Raw genomic sequence first — 26,796 nt, forward strand, 5'->3', positions numbered from 1 at the left:
AATCATCATGGGACACGAAACGATGGCAACAGGTCCAGTCTGATTCCAAGGTTGGAGAAGTTGTACGGTATCCTCAGGGCACGCAGCTCATTAGTGTCTAATGCTAGTTGTTTATAAATGAAATGACAATTTTGGTGTTTGCCTTTTTCAAGGTATGCATATACTTTTTAAATGGCTACTGAGTTGTTAATAAAGAATTATAGGTTATTTGGATATAACTACCTAGGTAATTTGATTTAGAGGCACTGCACTAATGATAGAGGATAGGCAGTGTTCAGTTTCCAAAGGACACTCTCGGGACCCAAACTGATGGTGCTTACACATCTATGATTTCTCAAAGGAAAAGGGTACACTTTAGAAACAGCATTAAAATTAGGGTATGCATTGCAGTCAAAGGCTGCCCCACAGTAAAGGGTCTGCAGAGACCTGGTGTGAGTACCAATTATCCTCTCCTCCGGGCTACACTGGATACACTTCTTCTTTCAGATCAGGATCTACTAACTGTGTGCAAGGAACCCCTCAGAACTCAGGAGCCCTAGCTGGATCTTGGCAAGGGCTTCTTAAACTCTCAACCTTGCTGTTATCAATAAATCATGCCGTGAAATTGATGCAAACCTCACCGCACCCATTGGTACGAAGTGACGCTATTCCTCAGTACATTTCATGACTTGATCGAGGGTAAGTGACCTTAGTTCAGTCAAACAACATGGGCCAATGCCAGGCCAGCTGAAAGGTGCCCCCACAGCACTGGCATTATATAAAAAGAGTACAAGGCTAGTCATTTGCCAGAAAACCAATCTTGTGGACAAGGTTTTCAGCTTCATTCCTGAACAGAACATTGATCTTCAGAACAAGTAATAGCAAAACAGTTACCACACCTCTTTGTGAAAAAAAAAAAGGCAAAAAACAGTTACCACACCTCTTTGTGAAAAAAAAAATGCAAAAAAATAGAAAAAAAAGTAATGGAAAAAGAATGAAAGCCATTACGTCTGATAGTGAATCATGTAAAGTGGACAAAGAACACAGGACAGATACTTTTAGGATTATGTATGTACTTGCCTAGCAAATATGTGCTATTATTTCTTTTTGTTTTTCCTAAGGGTCCTGTCTTTGGTGCTCATCTCTTCTTACTCAAGCTTTGCGTTAATTTTGCAACCTCACCCTTAATCTGATTTTAAATTGCCATCTACATGCTGATGACTCAGATCTATGTCTTCAAGTCTGTTGCCTCCTGGGATCCAGCTTAACACATCCAAATTCAGGCCTTCTCTTTACAACCTCCCACAGGTTTTTAAGGTCAACATTTATGCAAGATCCTTATAACTCTCCCTACTCCCCAACTTTACCATTGAACCTGCTTTTCTAGCTCACGTTCCTGTTTTGGTTAATGAAACCAAGACCTTTGAAGTTGCACTATCTCAAAATCTGGCAATGATGCTACTCTCCTCCAATTGCCTATTTCCTTTTAGTATCTCTTTTTTCCTTCAGAGCCAATGCTGCATTTTAGTATTTCTAAATCATAAATGATCACAGTTGTCTCCCAAAAGCTATTCTTCACTTTAGTATTTTTAGGTCCATTTCTTCTTCCTTATGTTTGTAGATTAGAGTAATCACTGAGGAGTTAAGACTATGCTATATTTTTTAGGTTGAATGGGTTATTCACACCCTAATGTCTACCCAGGAAGTCACTGCTCCCAATCATAGCACTCAAGGTTCTCTATGCTCTGGTCCTGCTCTCTCTCTAGCCACCCCACATTTCCCACTTCACACTGGACTAAACAGCTGGACTGATTCATATTTACTGTGCTGTGCCCATGGGGTTGGTTCCCCTTACCTGGAACGGCTTTTCCACCTTTCTGTCTAGTTTCTGTTTCAGTTCAAATTCAGCCTTTGTCTCTACTAGGAGTTACAGCAGGGGTCAAGCCTGAGAGGCTCTTTCTCATGAACTGGTGAGCTAGTGTTTTCCATGAAATCTAGTTCCAGTCATTTATGATCACAGCTTGAGGGGTTACAGAGGAGACTCACTAAGGAAAGATGTGATGCCCTGATGTCTAGAAATTGGAATGTGTGTCCCAGCTAGTGTCTGCTATTGAATCCATTAGAGGGAGAGGCTGCAGGGAAAGTATAAAAGGAAACGTCATGGGGTCATCATGCAAATTATGCACAAACAGTAGTGCTTCAGAGGCAGTGGGGAAAATGCAACTCAGAGATTTGAAAAGGACACAGTGTTTCCTCCACAGGGTGAGGCCTTCAGGAAGCACAGTGCTCTTTGGCACTTCCATGACCCACAGGTTTAGCATCCTGGGCAGGTAAGCAGAAGGCCCCATGGAGGGTACCTTTGTCCATGTCCATGAGGAAGAAATCCTTTATTGAGTTTATGAACAGTGAGCATCAACAGCAAAGCAGGATCAGAAGGAATAAAAGAGAAACATATTAGGGGCAGTAAGAGACACCACCTGGAGCTCTCAGAAATATCCGAGGAAACTTCCTATTACATTAGCAGGTTAGGATGATTAATATGTTAAGATGACTACATCTATATCCACAAACTTATGGGTATGAACGTTGTTCTTTTTATATATTCCATCCCCAATAGAACACGTTCCTTCATCAATTGTACTCATCATTTTCCTGTCATCTGTGCAGGGTGCGGAGGCAACACTTCAGTGACCCTTTCATATCCATAGGCCCATCTCCTTGAAGGTAGTGTAAGTTCTTTGAAGGCAGCCTCCATGGTCTTCCCTGTGTTTATCCTCACTGAATAGGGTAACAGGCAAAGAGTAGACATTTGCTAATGCTAATTAACTAGAACTGAATTGCCTCAGAGACCGTAGAGTGAATTGGATGACTGAACTATCATTTTCTAATTTACAACTAAGAAGCAAGCTTCCTCATATACAAAGAAGTAATAACTATCAAAGCACTATTAATCAAAATGTGTTCTCTTTCCTACCAGGCTTTACTCATTAGGAAAATGAAGGAAGGGATTTATCCACAGGCATAAATCAAGGTTCTTAATGCTGAAGAGAGTTGTGTATTGCTGGAACTAGACAAATGACCCCCAGTTTAAAAGAAACAACACTTAAACCTCTGTGTGCATAGCATTCTTTCTGAGAACACTCAAGCCTTCTGTAACTATGGAAATGTTGAAATAAGATTTAACATCGAAGGAGAGGGATTTACTTACACATCCAAGCATAGTGTCTTTTGTATATAATTCTGGAATTAATTGGCTCATCTTCCCCGTGCTACTGAATGTCTCTACAGATTATGCATATCAATAATAGAGCTATGAATTATGTTGGAAACATGGATAAAATTGTCTTTTTTTTCTATTGGTAGTTACAAATAACAAATATTTGTGTTGACTAAAACTTCATCATATTGCAGAAAGAAGCTAGGGTATCTAGATATAGAGAGTCAGGCAAAAATCTACCCATGTCTGGGAATTGGGTATGAGTTTCAGTTATCCTTAGGTACTGTGAGTGTTGGCTAGAACTGTGAACATAGTCCTGCCTTTGGTTTGGCAACTATAGCTAAAAAGGTTGAAACATATACTGGTTGAGACATCCTTTCTTGGGATAGAAATGAGGATTAACAATAGAATGCAGAGAAAAAACCTGATATGGAATATATGACCTCCTACAGCCCTCAGATTTTAAATTCTTCCCTATAAAAACAGAAGGAAAGTAGAATTTTGCAGATGCCTTAGGTAGCCTAGATAATTCTTTTTAAAAAAATATGTTTTTATTGATTTCAGAGAGGAAATCAATGATGAGAGAGTCATTGATCAGCTTCCTCCTGCATACCCCCCATATTGGGAATCGAGCCTACAACCCAGGCATGTGCTCTGACTGGAAATCAAACCATGACCTGCTGGTTATAGGTCAATGCTCAACCATTGAGGAACACCAGCCAGGCACCTAGACCAGTGGTCGGCAAACCACGGCTCGTGAGTCACATGTGGCTCTTTGGCCCCTTGAGTGTGGCTCTTCCACAAAATACCATGTGTGGGCGTGCACGTACAGTGTGATTGAAGGAGTACCCTAATTAAGTTAATAACAATGTACCACCTATATAGTTTAAGTTTAAAAAAATTGGCTCTCAAAAAAAATTTCAATCATTGTACTGTTGATATTTGGCTCTGTTGACTAATGAGTTTGCCGACCACTGACCTAGACAGTTCTTAAAGACCCTATTGGTGATGGTCCCAAGCCCCACTAAACTATCTTTGTAGTCTTATATGTTCTTTAGGGCACTCTTGAGTTTCATTCTAGTTACAATCAATGGCTGCTCATGAGATCCAGTCTAGAAACAGTATATAATTTCTATAACACTTATATTTGCTATTTATATAAGTAATTAATTTAATTCTTATGAAAGTCATATGTTATCATCATTTTCCATAAGGAACCTGAATCTTATGGAGTTTCAAGAATTTCTCCAGAGTCATTTTTATGGTTAAGTGGCATAGCTAAATACTGAGTCATATATCCATGAATGACCTTGAGTAACCACAAATTATACTCTCTGGGCTGGACAAAGATATATTTTCTTTCAAGAATCTGCAGGACTAGGGGGAAGAAACAGTTATAAGTACCCATCTATGAAAAATGCAATAATAGAGATACACATAATGACATAAGAGTTCCCAAAAAAGAGATTAGCTATGACTGAGAATATCTACTAATTTTACTTGACATACTAATTGAACTTGACATAGGGCTTGGGTTGAGGAACAGATTTTTGACAGTAAGAGATGGAAATACTAAATTTTCTAGGCAAAAGCGCAGTATGAACAAAGGTGTGAAAGCAGTGACGATGTTTTCGCCTAAGGTGTTTGGTAAAGACTTTGGAATAGGGTATATAGAAAGGGAGGAGAAAGATAGAAATATTAATAGATGTAAAACAAAGAGTTTGATACTAGTCCTCCATTTTATTCAACATATCTTGGGCTTGTTAACATAAGATTTAACTGTCGTTATTGAGACAGACATAGATCAGAAGAAATTGCATCTATATAAAGTCAAGAACTATATGATTTCACTTATATGTGGAATACAATGAACAAAATGAACATACCAACAAAACAGAGAGAGACTTATAGATAACAGAGAACAGATTGACAGCTGTCGCAGGGAGGGGATTTAGGAGCTGGGTAAAAAAAGTGAAGGGATTAAGAAAAAAACCTCATAGACACAGTCAACAGCATGGGATTACCAGAGGGAAAAGGAGGTGGGGGAAGTAGAAGAGGGCAAAGGGGAGATAAACGGTGATAAAAGGAGATTTGACGTGGGGTAGTAAATGCACAATACAATATACAGATGATGTATTATAGAATTGTGCACCTGAAACCTATATAATTTTATTAACCAATGTTGCCCCAATAAATTCAACAACAACAATAAAAGGCAAGGAAGCAAAAAGAAAAGAAAAGGAAGGAAATTGCATCTATTAAGTATATTTAAAAATAACATTTTATATGTATAAAAATAGAATGTGTCAGGAATATAAATGGTAATATTTTTTAAAATAACTGAATAATCAAATCATTAATGGATATCTGGAATTTGTAATAAATATTCAAAATCACTAATTTTTGTTATTGTATAGACATATGAATTAAATTTTAATGAGGTTTAATTTAAAGTGGTCTAAATGTTTTTTCTATAGTAAAGTATGTTCTAATTATTACCAGAGTGGTTCACGTTTGGTAATGGCTAGCACTGCTGTTGGGTAGTCCATTAAGTCACAAAATGATTGATTTTCTTTTCCTTTCCTACTTTCAAGGGGATTATTTCTACCAAATATAATTGCCCTTTCGTGAACAGTGTTAGCTTGATGTACTGTGAACTTCCTTGGGGATGATCAGCCTCCATGAACAGTAGCATTAATCTCGTACAGAAACATTAGTGGCTTGTAAGGATTAATTCTATTTTAAGAACCTTTTATGAACCTTGAGTATACACATGCTCCATAATAACTTGTTTTCAATTTCTCAACTGTCACATTTTTAATTTGGTTATTCACATTGTTTTTTCACAGTTGTTGATTCAAAAATCTGCCATACATTCTTTACATGATATTTCTTACTAACCCTGTCTTTCTGAGAGTAAAATAATGGGTGACAGAAATGCCATTGGTATTTAAAGTGGGTGCATCAAAGGGAGAATGAGTTTTTCAAGCCACCTTGCTTCGGCAGCAAATAAATAGCACAGGTTTCCTCCAAGTGCTATTTCTTCCATGTTGTCAGCAGAAATTTAGTTTTAAATGTTAAAATTCAGGTTTCTAAAACAATGATCACTTCACCTGGGCATTCCAACAAGTTAATCAGTGGTTGAACTAAGATCGTCATCAACTCATCAAACAATTGCACAGAGTGCCTTCTAATTGAACACAAGTCCATTAATCCCTAGTGGAAGGAAGCTGTGGCAGATGGGAATGGAGGGTATCACTCCTACCCACTCATTATTAGTCCTAACTCATCAAGAAACCGGTGAGCTTTCCTCCTGGATCTTACAGTTGACTGCACTAAGACCCTATCATTTCCCTATTTAGCATGATGGATTATAAGACTCGGGAAAAATATTTGCATTGTGTAATGACTATAGGCAGAAAATGGTTTTGCTGATAGAAGGTTGTTCAACTGTAAGCTGGGTGTGCCTGTTTCTGGCAGGAGAAACATAAATGAGTAAAAGGAAGCATAGTCTTATATTGTGCTTTAATTAATTCTAATTGATCCTGGAGAATTTAGAACCTAAGTCTAGAAAGGTTAGCATAGGAAGTAAAGCTCCTTAAAAATATATGCCTTTGCTACTGATGGTTGTGATGGCAATGACATCTCTGGGGAAAATAACTTTTTTATCCAGAAAGATCCCTAAATTGAATGTGAGGACTGAGCAGAGCTTCAGCTCATTATCTTCTGTCACAATGCAGATCATGTGGGTAATGGTTAGTATTGTTTACTAGCACCCCAGAGCGGCTCTAAGCATTTAATAGAGTATACATGTCGTTTGGACATAGAAAAGCTTACTTCAAAACCATCCACTGGTAAATGTTTTCTGGCTGAAGACCAACATAGGCTATAATCACTTGGTAAATTAATGAACCAATGATTTTATAATTACTTGTATACTCGAATAAATCTTATGTATGGAAGGCTTTCAAGGTGGGAGGCATCCGGCATCCACAGTTTGAGAAATTTAGGGAAATGGACACACCAATATCACTATGGCTGAATTCAATCATTCATTTTTTTCACATTTACAACTATTCAATAATTGTGATTAAATATATTTCATATGTATAATGCTGAGAGAAACAGAAGTTTGAATGATAGAATTTCTTTGCAACCAAGTTTAAGGCCATCGCTCAATGAACTGCAATGATCGCTTTAATGTTAGAAGGAGGAAGAAAATAGAGATATCAAGAATTTAATCATGCCTTAGTTGGTTTGGCTCAGTGGATAGAGAGTTGGTCTGCAGACCAAAGGGTCCTGGGTTTGATTCCAGTCAAGGGCATGTACCTAGGTTGCAGGATCCTCCCTGGCCCAGGCCTTGGTCTGGGCTCATGCAGGAGGCAACCAATCGATGTGCCTCTCAAACATTGATATTTCTCTGTCTTTTCCTCTCTCTTCCCCTCTAAGAAAGAAAAATTAATCTCCATCAAAATAAGCACCATGTCATTTCTTACCCACTTCTCTGCCTAGCATAGTGCCAAGCGTAATTCAGACACTTATCCAAAAACTCAAGGATAATTTGATGTCAGGGTTATTGTGTTCTGGGCTTTCTATTCAGTGATCCCAGGCTTCTCATAGTGATATGGAAGGAAGACTCTGGATGGCTTGAGGATTATAATGCTCTTGTTTTAGTTTATAAATGCTTTCTTAACTGTTAGTTGAGATTGGGGTGGGGCTAAATGCCCAATAGTTAATTTGAAGAAGTATAAATATTTGGAGCAAGCAAAGATGAATCCTGTAACTCTTTGTATATTGCTAATTTCTAAGTCTTGCTTTTTACTGCTCTAGAAGGACATTCTTAAAGTTAACAGACATCATGTAGAATCTTTTTATTTTTAAATATATTTTATTGATTTGTTACAGAGAGGAAGGAAGAGGGATGGAGAGTTAGAAACATCGATGGGAGAGAAACATTGATCAGCTGCCTCTTGCACACCTCCTACTGGGGATGTGCCCGCAACCAAGGTACATGCCCTTGACCGGAATCGAACCTGGGACCCTTCAGTCCGCAGGCCGATGCTCTATCCACTGAGCCAAACCGGTCAGGGCCATCATGTAGAATCTTAAAGTGATTCCATTTTTTAAAGGCAAATCTGTTAAAAACTATATCCATCTGATTAACATTCTGCTTTATAACATGCATAATCCATATTCAATCATTTAATGAGCTTTTGATTGTCACAATGTTCCCTGCATGTACTTGAAGGTGAATTGAAAACAAAAATAGAAAAAAAAACTATAGTAAATATCTAAATATTATAGAAAGGTCATTCAATAAATAATATTTGCTATATATAACATAGATAGTACATTTGCTTAATAAAATAAATATTTTATATATTAATTATTGAAAGAATATCTATATTGAAGTAGGATTCAAGGAAAAGTAGATAACATGGGCTTTAAAGATTGAATGTTTTTATAACTCCCAGAACTGAACAGAGAAAAACGTGTGTATGCTATAGTAGAGATTTCTCCCAAGTCTTTAACACATTAACATATGCTTAAATAATGTGACTCAGTTTTAGATGAATTGCAAGCATAGTCATCTATCATACCAAAGAAACTTAAGAATCCTCCAATGGACCATTCATACCATTATTTAAGCATTTAACACATTATATTAGGCTTATATATTTTCGTGTTTTTCTCCCTTATTAGACGTTTGGGTCTTATTCATTCCATTTCTGTAGGCCCAACTCTTTGCATAGGGACTGTATAAATAGCAACAAATGTTTATTTGATAGATTAATTTATTGAATATGAAAGGCATACAATACAAAACTTACTCTATTCTGCTAGTTATTACTATAATGAAAAAATAGAATGACAGACTATGGCATTAGTTTTAAAAATGGCTAGAACAAAATTGTAAAATTCATTTTGTCTATCATTCCCCAGCATTAACATGAGCAAACAATTGATTCTATCAAATATCTACTAGAAATTTATTACAGTGACTCATTCTGAAAAAAGAGGCAGTCAAAATGTACACGTTCTACAAAAGCTATTCTGAGATGGCAGACAGGTACCCTGCTTTAAATATATCTATCTATCTCCAGGTTCTTTTATTCACCATTACCCTATGATGAAGCATTGGGAGTTACATATTTGCACAAGTTATAAAATTGAATGAGAGCAACTTTGAAAAAAATAAAAGTCTTTCTGTGCATACATGGTAATAGGATGTCCTAATACCTAGCTAGAAAAAAAGTCTGACTCTTATTTGCATAATTGAGCATTAGCTTCATCATCTGGTCATCTTATTAGTTGAAGGCAGAATATCTACAAATATCTACAGTTCAGAATAGGTATTGAACTTATCTTGACTTGATGGTTATTGATTTTCCAAATATTTTCTAGTTATTTTTAGATATTCTATTTTAAATGTTGTTTTAGTATAAATAGCCTCAAATTATCTTGAATGTACTCATAGCATATATTATGCCCATAAATTTCTCATATCTGTTTATGTGACAAGATATATGTATTTATAATTATATCATTTATAATATGATTGCATAATCATGTTATAATTATGCAATTTTTGCATAGATATCTAATCATGAAATTTTTAGACTTTGGGAAACTTTATTGAAATAGAAGAGATATCAGAGGATCTTTAAATATGAGTGGGATTTAGATACACACATATTTACTTAGCATTTTAGGTGAGGTTCCCTGGATCCTCTCTTACTCATGGCAGAGGAGAATGGTCTGGAGGACTCTTTAGAGGAGATATAATAGAGAAAGCTGAAATATCCTATCTAATAATCCTATCTAATAAAAGGGGAATATGTAAATTAACTGTCACTCTAACACACAAGATGGCCACCCCATGTGGTCAAAGATGGCTGCCCCCATGTGGACACAAGATGGCCACCACAAGATGGCTGGCAGGGGAGGACAGTTGTGAGCAATCAGGCCAGCAGGGTAGGGCAGTTGGGAGGGACAAGGCCTGCAAGGGAGGGCAGTTGGGGGCAATCAGGTCTGCAGGGGAGGGCAGTTAGGGGTGATCAGGCCAGCAGAGGAGGGCAGTTGGGGGTGACCAGACCTGCAGGGGAGGGCAGTTAGGGGTGACCAGGCTGGCAAGGGAGGGAAGTTAGGGGTGACCAGGCCAGCAGGGGAGGGCAGTTGGGGGCAATCAGGCTGGCCGGGGAGTGGTTAGGAGGTAATCAGGCTGGCAGGCAGAAGGGGTTAAGGGCAATCAGGCAGGCAGGCAGGCAGGCAGGCAGGCAGGCAGGCGAGTGGGGCTCTAGTAATAGATAAAAGTTAACGCTTATGGACTAGAATAAATAGCCTTTAAAACTCAGTGTTCAATGGAATCTTTTGAGGCTTTTCTCTGTTTGTGATAAATTATTCAGATAATTAAAATATGGTTAATCAGATAAAGACAAATACTGTATGATTTCACTTATGTGTGAAATCTAAAGTACAATATAAATGAACAATCAAAACAGAAATAGACTCATAGATACAGAGAACAGACTGATGGTTGCCAGAGGGGACTTCATGAAGATATGAAGATAAAAAGCGATATCTCTGTTTTTTCTTTTGTACAGAGTGGATCTTGTCAATGCAATTATGTTTGTGTGTTGGGAAGAAACATTTGTTCCCCAAGTTCTCATATCAAGATGTAGAAGATCTTCAGCTGGACTGATATGATACCCCTGACTTTTCTTTCCATTCCCCCACCTCATCCTTGAAAGAGGAGTGTGTTATCTGACTGATGAGTTTGGAAGAATAAATTCATCATGTTCAGCTCAGCCCATTACTTCCTTTACTTTTGGATCTTCCTGTTAAAGATGGATGACACATTATGATCTGCTTTTATCATCCTGGTATGGAACTCTGGGTTCTGGAGACATAACTTGGTTTTGTATAAATTTTTGTGTAAATTCCTCAGAGTTAGCATTGGCTTTTTGCTATATGTACTGTGACAAACTGATTTTTTTATACTTTAATGTGAGAGGCATGTAAGAGACTTGGTATTCTGGAAACAATGCGACTTAAGTGGTTCTGAAAACAATAATATTTTCAATGAAAGACAGCCCAGGCTCCAGTTGAATGCTTACATAATGGGAGTGGGAAATATAACAGAAAGCAATTATTTTCTGTAAGTGCAGAAAGGCCTTAGAATCAATGAATGTATTTTACCTAGCTCATTTCAAAGCATTCTGGTGAAAAATCTAAACTCCTTACCAGTTATTCCAAAAACCACAAAATAGGATACTTGTTTTTGTGGGAGCATTCTCATGGAGATGAAAGTAGGAAATGGTGCCATCTCTGTTGGCAACAGACATAATCTTCAAAATCAACAAGCTATGAGGATAGAAACCTGGGCAATATTAGGGGGATAGAACACTCCTCGGGTTTTCTTTTTATTTACACCCAAATTCCTTGCCTTGCAGGAGATCCAAATGGTTTGATTGGTATTTTAAAGAAGTAGCTGAGCATGCTCTGCTAAAGCTCACTCCTTTTCTCCTTTCTGAAGAGTGAAATTGGCTTTGTAGTAATCCCATGTGGGGTACCTCCCCCTATATTGGAGGCTGGAATTAGTCTAGTTTTGCCTGGAAAGGATGAGTAAGTCTGTTTAATATAAGGGCTGCTTTAGCAAGTCTTTTATTGGCAGATCTGAAGTTATATTGTACAGCTGTTTGGAAATTTTACCATAAATACAGCTAATGTTTTCATCTTTGTGTTTCTGTCTTACATGTTGCACAATTAGTTCCAATGGCAGGGATCAAAGAAAAATAAATGCGTACCAGCTTCTTTTTTTTTAATGAATTTTTATTGATTTCAGAGAGGAAGGGAGAGGGCGAGAGAGATAGAAACATCAATGATGACAAAGAATCATCGATCGGCTGCCTCCTGCACACCCCACTCTGGGGATCGAGCCCACAACCGAGCATGTGCCCCTGACTGGAATCAAACCCAGGACCCCTCAGTCTGCAGGCCGACGCTCTATCCACCGAGCCAAACCAGCCAGGGCCCAGAAAAATCAAGTTAGATAGAAAGCAATCAATCTTCATCCATACTACAATGCCTATCTCTGGAATAAATAGAAGCAAATTAAAGGTGTCTATTACATGATCAAAAATTCTGGATCATTTACAACAGTTGTAAAAGAAATCCAATGTAAGTAATCTCTATACTGAGCCCCCATTGAGACAAATTATCATTTCTTATTTTAATTTTTTACTTTTCAATTATAGTTTACATTCAGCACTATTCTGTATTAGCTTCAGATGTATACCGTAGCAAAGTGACCAGAAAATCATATACTTTACAGAGTGTTCCTCCCACTTCCCCAAGCACCCACCTAGCCCCATACATAGTGATCACAATATTATTGACTATATCCCTCATGTGAGATAAATTATCTTTGATTGAAGTTAGATTTATCTAGGAATACCCTTCTGATATGAATTACAGATATTACAGGGGGTTGTAATGTAATGTATTATTATTCCCAACTGTCTGCTTACTTTCTCTATCACATCCACCATTGCAGGGTTTCTCCCATTGATGCCAAGCTTGGCGCTCTGACTTGCTTTGGCCAATGGAATGCCAGCAGAAGTGAAATAGGCCACATCTGAGATGAAGTGTAGGGAACCATCCAATTATTCCACCACTGCTTCCTTCCCTCTGCCAGGAGAACACATGTCCCAGACATAGGAAGGCTATTGCTTCAGCCTGGATCCCAGCCAATGAAGGTAAGAAAAAAAACACCCAGGTCTTCATAAGCCACTAAAATTGGAAGTTCTTCTTTAAAACTTCCAATTTTAGTGGAGCCTGCCATGATAACTAGTACAGTCAACAATAGTCATTCACACACATACTTCCTCACTTTCCTTTTTCAAGTCTATGTCCTTTATCATAATTTGTAAAAAAAAAAAAAAAAAAGAAAGAAGTATTATTCCATGTCCTTTTCTCCTCCCTGTCTTACTCTTTCTTTTAAATTTCTGATTTTCTGCTTGTTTGTATTTGTTTAATCTCTTCAACCCACTTCTTTTTTAAAAAGACTTCCAGAAATCTGGTTTTATTGAGTCATTTTTCCCAAGTTGACTCACCTGGAGTGGGGTTTCTATCAACTTATGTTTGAAAATGTCCATGAGAAATTTCTGACATTCAACATTTTGGGAAATTTTGCATATACATGTTATCATCCCCCCAAAGGGAATGGGGATTGCCTGAGATTTATACCGTGACAGGGATATCTATGTTCTGTGTGCACTACATTCATATTTTCAGTTTAAGTCATTGAGTGATTGTTTTCTGAAAGAATTTTGTTTTTCTTGGGGGAGGCTGAAAATCATGGCTACGTGATGATTTATTAGGTGAATAAGTAAGTGAAAATGAACAGACTGGTACTGATTTTTACCATAGGCAGCAAATTATGAATAATGATTCTTCCATGCTTGAGCTCCTTTGCAGTGATTCTGCAAATAATTCCAGTTTCCTCAGGTTGTTTCAGCCAAATGGATTTGCATAGGTAGGAGAGGCTGAGAGACAGCAGGTTAGGCTGGAAGCACGATGTTGGGGGCACGTTAGAATTTTATGAGAAATATGCGCTTATGTGCTATTAGGTGCCTTGCATTCGTCACTGTCATATGCTTGTGGATCTTTGGGTTAGAGGAGACTAGAAAACAGAATTCTGTAGCAAATAAAAAAAATAAATGGGTTCAAAGGACTTTTACAATACATCTTAAAACATCAAAAGGCTTATAATTAAACTGAAGAGGCTTAAGAAATCGTGGGGAACTATCACTCCCTACCTTTATAAATACCGTTGGCTGGCATTTCTTGAGAGCAAAACAGTATGTTTCTTTTTCCCATGGTAGCATTTTGAATACATTAGACTTAACCATATGCCATTTCCTTTTATTAGGTCAAAAGCAGTTGACATTTTGCAATTTTATATTGTACAAGAAAGGGACTTAAACTTTGTTATTCAAGTACACTCCATGACAAAATGTGCATTTATGAATGTGCATAGCTGATCAACAAGTGACATGTGCATTTATAGACGTATGATTATAACTATTAATTTCATTATTTTATAAATATTTTATAGTCTATGTATGTTTGCTTCTAATTACCAGAACTTCTAAATTATGTTTTATTTGTTGATATGCCATAATTTATTACAATATCTTAATATTGCGCGCATGGTTTGCTTTCTTAATTTTGGTTTGTTTTTGTTGATGTTGATAGTGATCGGGGACTGAGTTTTGTTTGCTTTTGTCTTAATAGGGTATGTAAAATGTCCATCCCCAAAAACATATCGTGCATACATATTACATATATTGCAGTTTCCTCTTACAAATGTCTGTCTGGTTTCTTTATATTATGCCATGTTGCTTTCCCAAAGAACTAATTTTAAACAGTATTGCAGCTAGTTTATCAATTATCTTCAATTCTGCTTAGATAATTATATTATCTTTATCTTCGTATGTCACTGTATGTACAATATTATCTCATTTACTACCATTTGAATTTGCTGCATTACAAGTGAAATTGGATTTTGGGGGGTAAGTTATCTCTTAATATTTTAGGGTCATTTATTCTAGTGCAGGCTTTCATTTTTTCATGCCTTAATAATTTTGTCATATGCACACGCAAAGGTTTTTGATAAGCGTGAGAAGGGGGCGGGGGGCCAAGGCAAGTCAATGAGCAAAGAGAAGCAAAGGTGACCCAGAGGAAACCTCACTGGGCAGGAGAAGGACATCATTCTTAGTGCAGAGGTGATATGAGGCCTCAAAAAGGCAGCGTCAAGCTAAAGTGTGGGGATGTGTCTGTCTCTTCTTATCCCTAATACTCTCATCCTCTGGTCCCACCACTCCTAGAATTTGTATATTTGAAAGGAAAAGACAAAGAGTGAAAGAAAAAGGGCAGTTTCATTCTGCTCCATGACCATCCTATTAAAAGATCCCCTAAATGAGAAGAGATGTACAGGTACCTAGCAAAAAAAAATTAAAAAAATGGGAGTTATAATTAGATATCTGAGCCTGGCAAGATGCCCAAGATGGCAACACATTAGAAAGCAGATGTTGCTCTCACAAGGTGCTACAGGGGGTAATGGCAGATGGGGGTCTCTCTGTGCGTGTCTAGCTAAATATGTCATCAAGTTGAAAGAGGCGGTAGGCAGCAATGTGGTCAGAAGTGAAGGCAGGATGTGTGGTATGGAAGGGTTTGGCAGTGGTACAGGAAGGGGCCCAGCACAGGCTGGGCAAAAGCAGAAACAGTGAAAAGAGAGGCAGCCGCTGTCCTGGAGGCATGGCATGGCCTCTAGCAAGTTTTCTGCTTCTGAGTCCTTCAAAATCCCATGCAGAAATCTATGGAGTCACAAGAAGGGAGAAACTCAAGGTCTTTCTAGAATATTCTTGACATATTAAGTTATGCATAGTTGTGTGTGTGTGTTTTTTTTAATTTGGAGGCAATTTAATTCTGAATATCTCTTGATTCACATATGTCTCCATTCAATGTATTTTACATCCTGAATACAGTGATATTTCTAAATTATCCATGACTGCCTACAAGTTACCCTGGAACCACTATATTATATGGGTGAACAGTGTCCAATTTGTACTACAAGTGAATATCTTTTTTAAAAAGAGAGCTAGATAAAATTGAGATAATAATTATACATCATCAATTATTATAGCCTGTGATGGGAGCTAGAGCTCCATCGTAGCGGAAACATGAACTTTTATAAATATTGAATGATAGTTAATCAAAATGAAATACTTTGCTCTTAGACATAAACTTTAGTTCTTTAGAAAATTAATTCAATTTAAAGTAGTATTTGTGTAGGTTTGGGCAGCTATTCATTAATATTGGTGAACATTTACGGTTGCACAACTTTCTGGACATTTAATAGAAATGCAGATTTGTAGATCTGGAAGGGAGATCATCTGCTTCAAGTCTCACTCCACTAAGGAGAGGGGTCAAATGATGTGACCCAGTTGTTGCATTATTTGTCAGAGTGCTTAATTATGTCATTTCAGTTTTCCACTATACCTTAGAATTTGAAGCCAAGAAATTTGCGTTGGGTTCCTGCAGGAATCCCTCACAGACTGTGTAAAAATAAACTGGTTCTTTTATTTTTTAAGTACTAGTTTTCTTTACTATGAGATGAGGATAGGGATGATATAATAATAATACTCTAAGTATTTTATAGTGCTGTTTAAAGTTTCAGTGACATTCTGTACTGGAAGGAAATTTTAAAACTCTAAAGCAAAAAATATAGCTTGTTAATATTGGTCTTATTTGTATTGAATTTTAACTACTATTTCCCACTATTGATTTTCTTTTTCTAGACGGATAAATTAGAAACTAAACTATGAAGCCTAGTCTTGTAAAATAAATTGTTAGAATTTATTTTACATGTACTCTCATTTAGATAACTTTTATACGTTTCATCAATTTTGTGACCACGTATGTACATATGCATGTGTTTATTTATGTTAAATACTGAATTTTGGGTGCTTTAATTTTGTTTGTTTAGTAGTGCTTCTAGTACTGAGGGCAGAGGGGAGTGTTTTTTGGCAGCCTTAGACTGTCTTGACCCTTTCTCCTTATTATAGTTAATTTGAATTAAAAATATCCAAAGACAAAAGTCATGGTCCCATACTCCCTGGAATTAATTTCTATCACCTTTCTCTCAAATTTCAACTCATGTAGATCTATTGTACAAGTCAGGAATCTGGAAGCTATCTGAAACGTATCCCTCTCGTAACATTCCAACTTCTAATTGGGAAACATATCCTGTTCAGCTTATTTTCTAAATAACCATTAAATCTCTCACTTTATCTGCATCTCACTTCCTTTATTGGCTAAGGATTTCATGATCTCTACACCTTTACAGTAGTCTCTTAGCTCAGGTGACTAATTCAGATAACTCCTCCATATAATTTGCACTTCCCCATATTTTTAAATTGTATGATTACCATGTGACTTCTCTACTTAAAAGTGTTAAGTAGTTCTCTGTTAAAGACAAAATTTCATAGAAAGCATTCAGGGATCTTTCTGATACAGCCTCTGAGTATCTTTCCAACCTCATCTTTCTCTAGTTCCCTACATTCTATGCTTAACTTCCCAACTGAAACATATTTTTATAAATATCCTATCTAGGATGTGTTATGTGTAATTATTCTAATGTTTTCAAGATCCAACACCAATGGTACTCTTTGTCATTCCCTTAGACCAGGGCTGAGGAACAGCCGGCAGGCAGGCTGTATAAGGCCCATGGAATCATTTGGTCTGGCCCTGCCAAGACATTAGGGGTGAGTTAATTAAATGTTTGATCAAATATAGCAGGTTAATTTTTAAGTTGATAATTTTATATGGCCCACAAATGATGATATACATATCCAAATGGCCCTTGGCAGCAAAGGTTCCCCATCCCTGCTTTAGACATCTCTAATAATTTGCTATGGTAATGAAATGCATCACGAGGCTATAATACACAATGTAATTCTATAAGAAATAATAGTCAACCACTTATTGGAATTTACTGTATATGTACAGTGTATTATTGCAATATTAGATCTAATGTAATTAATAAATTTCTTTGGTATATATTGCAATATTAGATCTAATGTAATTAATAAATTTCTAGATCTATGGACATTCATATTTTTCTTCATATTAGAGCTTGGTCAACTGTCTTCGCTCTTCAAAACGTAAGTGAAAGAGATCAGTCATTGTTTGATAGATTCCTTGGCCCCAAATCCCTTCCAATATAAAGGATTTTTAAAATTTGATAATAAAATTGAAATATTTTGTTCTAAAAACACTCATTTAAGTGTAGCTTAAGCATTTTTTCTATGATGTCTTCGCAGGGAAACTGGTCACTAGTGTTACCACAAGAATGTTGTTGTTAAGGTTGGAGCTGCTAATGAACTCTGTAAACACATTCAGCATCTGGCAGACATTCCAAGGTGAAAGCCAAGCAGATGGCTAATTTAATATAATCTAAGTGACTTTGGATCAGATAAAGCAATTGAATTAACAACACTTTATCTCCACATACATCAGTTCCCAGCCATTCCTAACATTTCATTCCAACAGGCACTTCTTCAGGATAAAAGTCAATGCTAATTGAAAGCTCATATGGTGATGTTTATGTCTGTAAAATGTGTAGCTAAATAGCATATTAAAAACATGTGGGCTTGGATATTAGGAATGGGAAATGGGTTTAATATAGAATAAATTACAATACCCTTAGAGTTATTTTATGGATTTTAAATCATAAATTGTATTTTATTCATTGTGTCTATTATGTTAATCTCAATTTCATTCAGACTCTGTCTGTTAGATCCACTGAAATGTATGGCTTATACATAGTGACTTTCAAGTTATTATCCTATAGGATAGGGCTGTGTGTGTGTGTGTGTATGTGTGTGTGTGTGTGTGTGTCTGTGGAGAGAGAGAGAGAAGAGTGATTTTATTTTGTTATTCCATAATTCTTTTGTTTTAATACACTGCACATATACAGAGGATATTTTAATCTTACTTTATACACAGACTAGAGGCCCAGTGCACAAAATTTGTGCACAGTGGAGGGGGGTGTCCCTCAGAGGATATCTACCTGGTTACCCCTAACTGCTCTCCCCTGCTGGCCTTGTTGCTCCTAACTGCTCTCCCCTGCTGGCCTGGTCGCCCCTAACTGCTCTCCCCTGCCAGCCTGGTCACCCCTAACTGCTCTCCCCTGCCAGCCTGATCACCCCTAACCACCTCTGCCTCGGCTCCCACCACCATGGCTTTGTCCGGAAGGACGTCCGGAAGATGTCTGGTCTAATTAGCATATTAGCCTTTTATTAGTATAGATATGCATATGCAATAAGAAATTGTAAATAATTAATCTCATATCACTTAACCAGTAGGTAACAGAATAATCCCCAAATCAGTGACTTTTACATGTATTGGAAGAAGATGGGTATTGTGATTACAAAGACCAAGGTTTTCATTCTGGTTCTACAGCTAGCCAACTGTGTGACATAATATCATTAGTTGAATTTTTCTCAGTCTCTTGTTTACCACCAGTCAGGTAGAGCTGGTAAAACCTTACACTATGGCTACTGATAGGACTACATGATGTTATGTTTATAATTAGTATAACAGGTACTCCATAAATAGAAATCATTGTTATCATTATCTTCTCACTATTATCACCTATGGCATGATTCCCATCATTCTTTAATTGGCATATTTGATAAGCATTCATTTACTCTTTCCAGAGAGCTGTGCAAAGCTGTACTAAAAAAATGCAATATATATATAAAAGCCTAAGTGACCGGCTGACCATTCAACTGTTCAACCAGTAGCTATGATGTGCACTGACCACCAGGGGGCATATGCTCAACACAGGAGCTGCTGAGCAGCCATAAATTTTGCAGAGTGCCCTCTCGCACTCAGGAGATGTTGGATTGCCGGTTTTAGCCTGATCCCTGCGGCCAGGCCGAGGGACCCCACCGGTGCACAAATCTGTGCACCAGGCCTCTAGTGTAAATGGAAGAGCAATGATACAATGATGTGAGCAGGCATGTGGACTTAGAAGCTAAACTGGCTGGGTACAGATTCCAGCAGTACCACATGCGAGTTCTATGCCCTCATGCAAGGTAGTTAAACTCCCTCTGCTTTAGTTCTTCCATGCTAAAAAGAAAGCAGTACTTGTATCTCCCTTATAGCATTGTTGCCTTAAGATGCTAGTATATGTCAAGAGCTTTGAATGGTGTTTGGAATAGAGTAAGCATTATGGAAATGTTTAGGAAGCACTAGAATGGCAGCTGTGTGAGGAACGAGGTTGGTGTTGCCTTTTTTTTTTTTTTTTTTTTACTATTTTTGTACTACTTTCAAAAGTTATTAATATATGTTTAATAAATGAAAGATACTACCCTTTTCTTCAAGGAATACATAGTCTAGTAAAAATTTAATCTCACAGATCACAATCAAAGTATCTTTTGCATGTATGCTAAATGGAGTTATACTTATACCCGGCCTCTGCCCTTTGAGATGGATTTGTGAGAAGCAAGCAAACATTAATGAAATATGTGCCAGCACTTCATAATTGACTATTATGCTGGAGGCATAGACTTTTGTCTTTGGATAAGTTGATGAGAAAAGAGACAGGTCTGCCTTTCAGAGTTTAATGAAACCTAATTGATGCCACATTCCCTCCTGGCAACATGGCCATAGGTGATGCCAATTTGCACTCACAGTTTAAATTAGCTGATTTAAGAAACACACCTCTGTCTCCCTTGCAGAACCTTTTCCAGTTTAGCACGTCTTCTCCCATCACTGATGTTTCTCATCAAAGTAAGCAAAAGGACATGTTATAGAGAAATGTAGGAGAGGGCCTACAAATATGACCTCGATTCTCAATTCACAGACTATTTTATTCCTTTCTTGTAGAATCTTGGCATCTTGTGATATGCAGTACTTACCTTCTTAGCATTAGAAATTTTCCAAGATGAGGAGTTGTGAATCATTAAACTATTCTTGATATTACTTTTATCATGCATGTACACACATACACACATACATGCACAGGCAGGCACACACACACACATATAAGAACAATATTGCCTAAAAATGCTTCAAGTATAGGGAGAGATGGTTTCAAGACAGAAATTGGCTGACCTATATACCCCACCAACATGTATGTTATAAGAATGACTACTTCCAGATATGTCCGATTAGTAGCTTCCACTTTCAAATGTCAGGATTTTATACTTTCTTGTCCGTGTGTCTCTCCCAGAATCTCCAAGGGAATACAGGGAGCGTTGTCTCCTCATAGATTCCTAGCCCTGGTCTGTGTTTTGGCAGGGCCTGCTCTTGCTGCTGCTGCCTGCTCCCACCTGTGGTTCTCCCTCACAGTAGGTCTCCACCTGCAGAGGGCCGCTGCGCATTCCAGCTCCATTGTTACCTATGTAGTTGTCCTGCTGCTAATCTCCAAGGCCCCTTGATTTATCTGCTTTATTTTCCATCTTCTGTCTAATGGTGAAAATATCCTCTGCAAGTCTGTCTTTTTGAAGTATGGATCCCATCGAGCCTCAGAAGATACGGTATTTTGTTCTGTATCACATCACATCAGCCTTTTTCTTCCCAAACTTTGGTACTTTTGTTGCCATGTTTAAATTGAAATTCTGCCAATTGCTTTATTCTTTCTCTATATCTTTCCACACTCTAGTTGAAAACAAGTTTCGATTTTTTCCTCCACAGTAACTCCAGTACCATGAAAATCAGAGAAGTGACAGGACACCTGTGTAAATGTATTTTACGGTAGTTATTGACTGGGAGACATCAATGATTCCATGGGGCAACTTGCTAGCTAACTCCATGGTTCAGTGTACTGAGATGTGTTGTTGCAAATAGAAACAAAAGATAATGCATGCTAAAGTGACCAACAGAAGAACATGGTTTAAAATCAAAACAAATTTGGGCCTGGCCAGTGTGCCTCAGTGATTGAGTGTCCAGTCAGGGTACATGTTGGGGTTTTAGGCTCAATCCCCAGTGTGGGGGGGGGGCAGTGTGCAGGAAGCAGTTGATCAGTGATTCACATAATTGATGTTTCCATCCCTCTCTTTCTTTCCCTCTCTCCATCTGAAATCAATAAAAACATTAAAAATCAAATTTACGAAAGGAATGTGGGTTTTGGACCATCCACATCAGGATCTTGCTTTGAAACGGAACATCCAGAATAACTCATCCCAATTCCATTTAAACATTTCCTTTTCTAAGCACACCTAGCATGAGGTGTGTATTACTATCATTAATGGATGAATAAATAATAAAATAGTGTGAGAAAGCAAGATTGTGAGTGAATTATGTGACTGAATCTATAGCTTTAGATCCTATTTAAGTCAAGTCAACAACTACAATTGTTTGTAGTGTAACATATATATTTTTTTTTTTACTTTTTATATTTTTTATTGATTTTACAGAGAGGAAGGAAGAGGTATAGAGAGAAACACTGATCAGCTGCCTCCTGCACACCTCCTACTGGGGATGCGCCCGCAACCAAGGTATATGCTCTTGATTGGAATCGAACCTGGGGCCTTTCAGTCCACAGGCCGACGCTCTATCCACTGAGCCAAACCGGTTAGGGCTGTAGTGTAACATGTTTTAAACGCCTCCGCATTGCCTGGGTCCTCTCCACCTCTCCAAGATGATCTTTCTCAGCACTTCTACCTTCTCTTTCAGTTCTAAACATACTGGCTTGCACTCTCTCTCTCCCACATGCTATGCTCTTCTCACCCCTCAGCCTTAATACCCACCATTCCCATTCAAATCTTAGCTCAGTCATTGTTTTTTTGACCATACCATGTTCCCTAATCAAAGGCTTTCATATCTTGGTACATCCCACTGCTGTATTCATCACCTTTGCCACTTTCAATTTATCTTGCGGTAACTTGATTAATATCTCTATCTACCTGCACACTGTAAAATTCATCAAAGATGCACTCCATCTGTTTTGTTCGCTCTTTGTACTTTCAGCCCTGACCCAATGACTGGTAAAGAGTAGGCTTTCCATTTAATATTTTTTGAATGAATTACTGACATAGTTTTTGCTAGTTTCTTCTTTATATGTTTAATATTTCTGAGCTGTAACTCTGTGGCCAAACATTTTTATGAGTTAGGACATAAAAATTACATTTTCTTACATAATTATTTGATGACTTTGAGATTTGTTTTCTGGTTGGTCAGAGCATTGATAGTCTGAGGAACAATGATTTTGGAAATCCCTTACCTGGAGAATCTTGGGTCACAAGATTTTGCAAGAGTTTTAGAATGGATTCATGATAATCAGGAATTAAATAAATGGCCTCATGGTGAGCAAAGAGGGGTTAGAGAAAAAACAGAAATCGTCACAACCCAGGGGGCTGTGGCCACTGCTGTGTGTCTGAGGAAGTGTGGACGTGAATATTTTGGATTAAATAAGCTTGTTCTTGGCCAAAAAATTAAAGTATCTGTCACTGCAGCTGGCCATGATGAATTAAGTGGAACCTGTTCTAAACAGGCCACCCTGCATATTAAACTTCTCAAATGCACTAACAAAGCACTTTTGGAAGAATTCTAACTAGGTCAGCATTACATTTGCCATATATCACGCGAATAATTCTAATGTAATTCCTAAGTATCTAGGCTTATGGAAATTGATGTTTTCTGTAAATATTGGAGTGTGAACAACTCTCTCTGCCAGTCAAAGAAGAATTAAATTTGAGTCTGGGACATATCAAGGGAAATAATCGAGATTCATAGATTACAGGGTGAGAGGGGTCAAGTGCTATATATTATCTGGTATAAACAGAAACTTTCAGAGCTGTAATGGCTTTTTTTTCATAAAGTTATAGACAATCTGCTCTTCCTTTGAACTATGTTCCTAAGGCACTTCAGTGAGATTTTTCTGGAGTAAATGATTCTATTGCTTGCTTGAGCTTATTTGAAAAGATTCATCCTAATACATCCTCTCAGCATCTCTTTCAAATCATGGCCTTTCCCTGGCCTTCTTGAGTGCCTTGATTAACTTTTCCAGATTTTATCAGTATGACCTCTTCAGAAGCTTCAAGAATTTGATACAGAATCATCCTAAAGTTTTCACTGACCCTTTAACAGTGGTTAACTCAGGGGAGCAACGTTCCACACACATGTACACACACACATATTTTTTTTCCAAAATTTCTACAATTAATATGTATCAATTTTATAATGTCACTCAATGACTTATTCATCCAATATTGATTGAGTGCCTACCGTGTACCCTTCAGTTTTCTAGCTGATCGAGATATAGAGGAAATAATGATTGAGATAAATCACCAGGGTGTCATGTGGGAAGATGTCAGTAAGAGCTGTGCTGTGACCATCACATTCCACACTATATCTTCCAGAACTGAAAGAGCAAAGTCTGGAGCAGGAGCCTCTGGCCTGAAACTTGGGCAGGGAAAGATACAGAGGAGAGGAAAGAACACTCTACTTTTTTTTTTTTTTTCCAATATGAAGTCCTGAGTTTTCCTTTTAGAGTGAAGTTAAAATGACTTCCTGGAGGTAACCTAATTTCCTCTTCTACATTTTTGGAGTTTCTTGTTGTGAGAAGAATCTAGTGACCTAATTCTCTGCAAGATGTTGTCATCTGTAGGGATGGAAAGTAAAAGTACAGATGTGTGCTCGGGAAAGAAAAGAAGAAAAAAGATGGTGAATCACCATAGTCTCTTGTTTAAGAAAACAAACAAACAAAAATCTGTTAACTGCTAACGATGTTGATTTTGTGTCCAAATGTTTGCTGAGGACTTGCCAATATAAAAGTGGTTTGATAAAGATAGTTGAATTCATTACCCCAAATTTCCTAAATGTCTAATAGGGCCAGAATGATGACTTGCCTGGCTGGTGTGGGCTCAGTGGTTGAGCATCAACCTATGAACCAAATCAGGGCACATGCCCTGGTTACGGGCTCCTATCCCCAGTGTGGAATGTGCAGGAGACAGCCAATCAATGATTCTCTCTCATCATTGATGTATGTATCTCTCTCTCCCTCTCCCTTCCTCTCTGAAATTAATAAAAATATATTTTTAAAAAAGAATGGTTACTTTAAAATATTTGATTTAATTAAATACACATTCAGCACAACTGTGTGTTCACCAGTGCCTATAATGCCCATAGAAATTGTTCAGTTGTTTTTAATTTTTTATATGTGACAGGTAGCTAAGGTATAACATATAGCTGCCATTCCCATAGCTTGCCCTAGGCACCTGTCACTTTAAGAAGCATTGAGAGGAAACCTGAATTCCCATCCCTGGGCTTTAGAAGGAACATATGGCTTCAGGAAGGCTTTCATATGATTCTCGTACTGACCCTACCCTTGATGGACAGCTCTGTGCTTTGAGCTGCCTGACTCAATAGGAGTTTGGCTGTTTTGTTCCATACGCCACTTCCTATGACTTTCCTTTGGCAGGCCTCCAGGGTTACACAAGAACATGTACATTCAGTGCTGAACTCTCTGGGACTGTTCTTTTGGAAAGTGGGGCACATCTTGAGATCCCTTTGCATGCTTTGGGTCAACCATAGTCACTCACTGTGGCTCATATTCAGATCCTGACCTGCTAGGGCTGGGCAACAGAGAGAAACTGAGGGATATGTAGGCAGATTCTTATTAGGTGTGCATCTGTACTTTTCTCTCACCCACCCTTTTCTTGACACCCAACGTGATGGGGTTCACTGTCACAGAAGTCAGGTGAACATGCAAGTATGAGTTCTGCCTTGAGCTCTTCTTCTTCTATGGGTCTTGATTCTAGTGAGGCAGCTTTGTCAGCTGTGGTCTAAACCCATATTAAACACATGCTGCTCATTGTGTTTAAAAATAAAAAAGCAAGCCATCTACTAAGGGGGCTGTCTTCTACCTCTTCTGACCTATTGTTCACACTTAGGGAGAGTGATCTTTTTAAAATGCCTATGAGATTATGGCAACCATCAGTTTTTTCATTAAAATTCTTTATTTTAAAGATTTAAACTGATTTCCCATTACCCTTGGGATAAAATCTTCATTAAGGCCTAGGCATGCTCTACCTTTCCAGCTTCATCTTACACCTTCTGCTTCTTCCATTCTTGGCTTTGTTCACATGCATTTTCTCTCAGGACCTATAAAACTGCCTCTAAACTTATAACATTTCTGTGCTTTTGCACATGTTATTTGGTCTGCATGGTGAAAATCCTCTCTCCTCAGTCAACTCTACCCACCTTCTAACTCTTATTTGTGTCTCAGATATGCATCCTTTTCTGTGAGAAATTTTTCTCGCCTCCACAGCCATCCTAAGTCTTCATAGTCTACTTGCCCATATATCCTGGCACATTGCCGACAAAGCACCATTACACTAGCCCACCTAGCCCAATGTCAGTCTTCCTTGCTGGATTATAAATTCATTGATGACAAGAATTCTGCATGTTTGACAAGACATATTATAGATTGAATAAATTAAAGGCATAGCTTTTTCTCTTGCTCTTGAGTCTTTATTTTTTCTGAGAAAGATAAAAAACAACATTTCTATATGTTCTACCTAACAGGAAGAAATACTAACTGGGCACCTAAAACATGTATTCACATTACAGACTGAAGGGTGTAACTTTTAATACATCTTTGTGATATTCTTTTCCTTAAAGGGTTCATCTCCACTTATACTATGGAAGCAGAAGGGAAGTATGGTTCAGGAAATGAAATTCTGTTTTATGTCTATCCTTCTTCAGAAAACCACAGCTCTTTAAAGAATATGGAATCATCCTCTTTCTAAGGTATAGTTTTTAAGGGGAAGAACAAACAAAAATGGGTACAGGGAAGATCAGTTCATGAAGTATAGATGCCATCAGGCTGAGTTAGTCTAGCATTGCCCCTGTTTCAAATAAGATCTGGAGTAAAGCGAGGGCCTTTGGGTCTCTCTTTCTTAAGTCAAACTGGCCCTTAAATCTTTGACAATGACCACTAGCTGATAATACTGCAGATTAAAACAACAACTAAAAATCACAGATGCCTACAAGGCACCCAGTCCTGCTCTTTCAGGACACAA

The sequence above is a fragment of the Plecotus auritus genome (genome assembly GCF_963455305.1).
Source record: "Plecotus auritus genome assembly, chromosome: 8".
NCBI classification, from domain to species: domain Eukaryota; kingdom Metazoa; phylum Chordata; class Mammalia; order Chiroptera; family Vespertilionidae; genus Plecotus; species Plecotus auritus.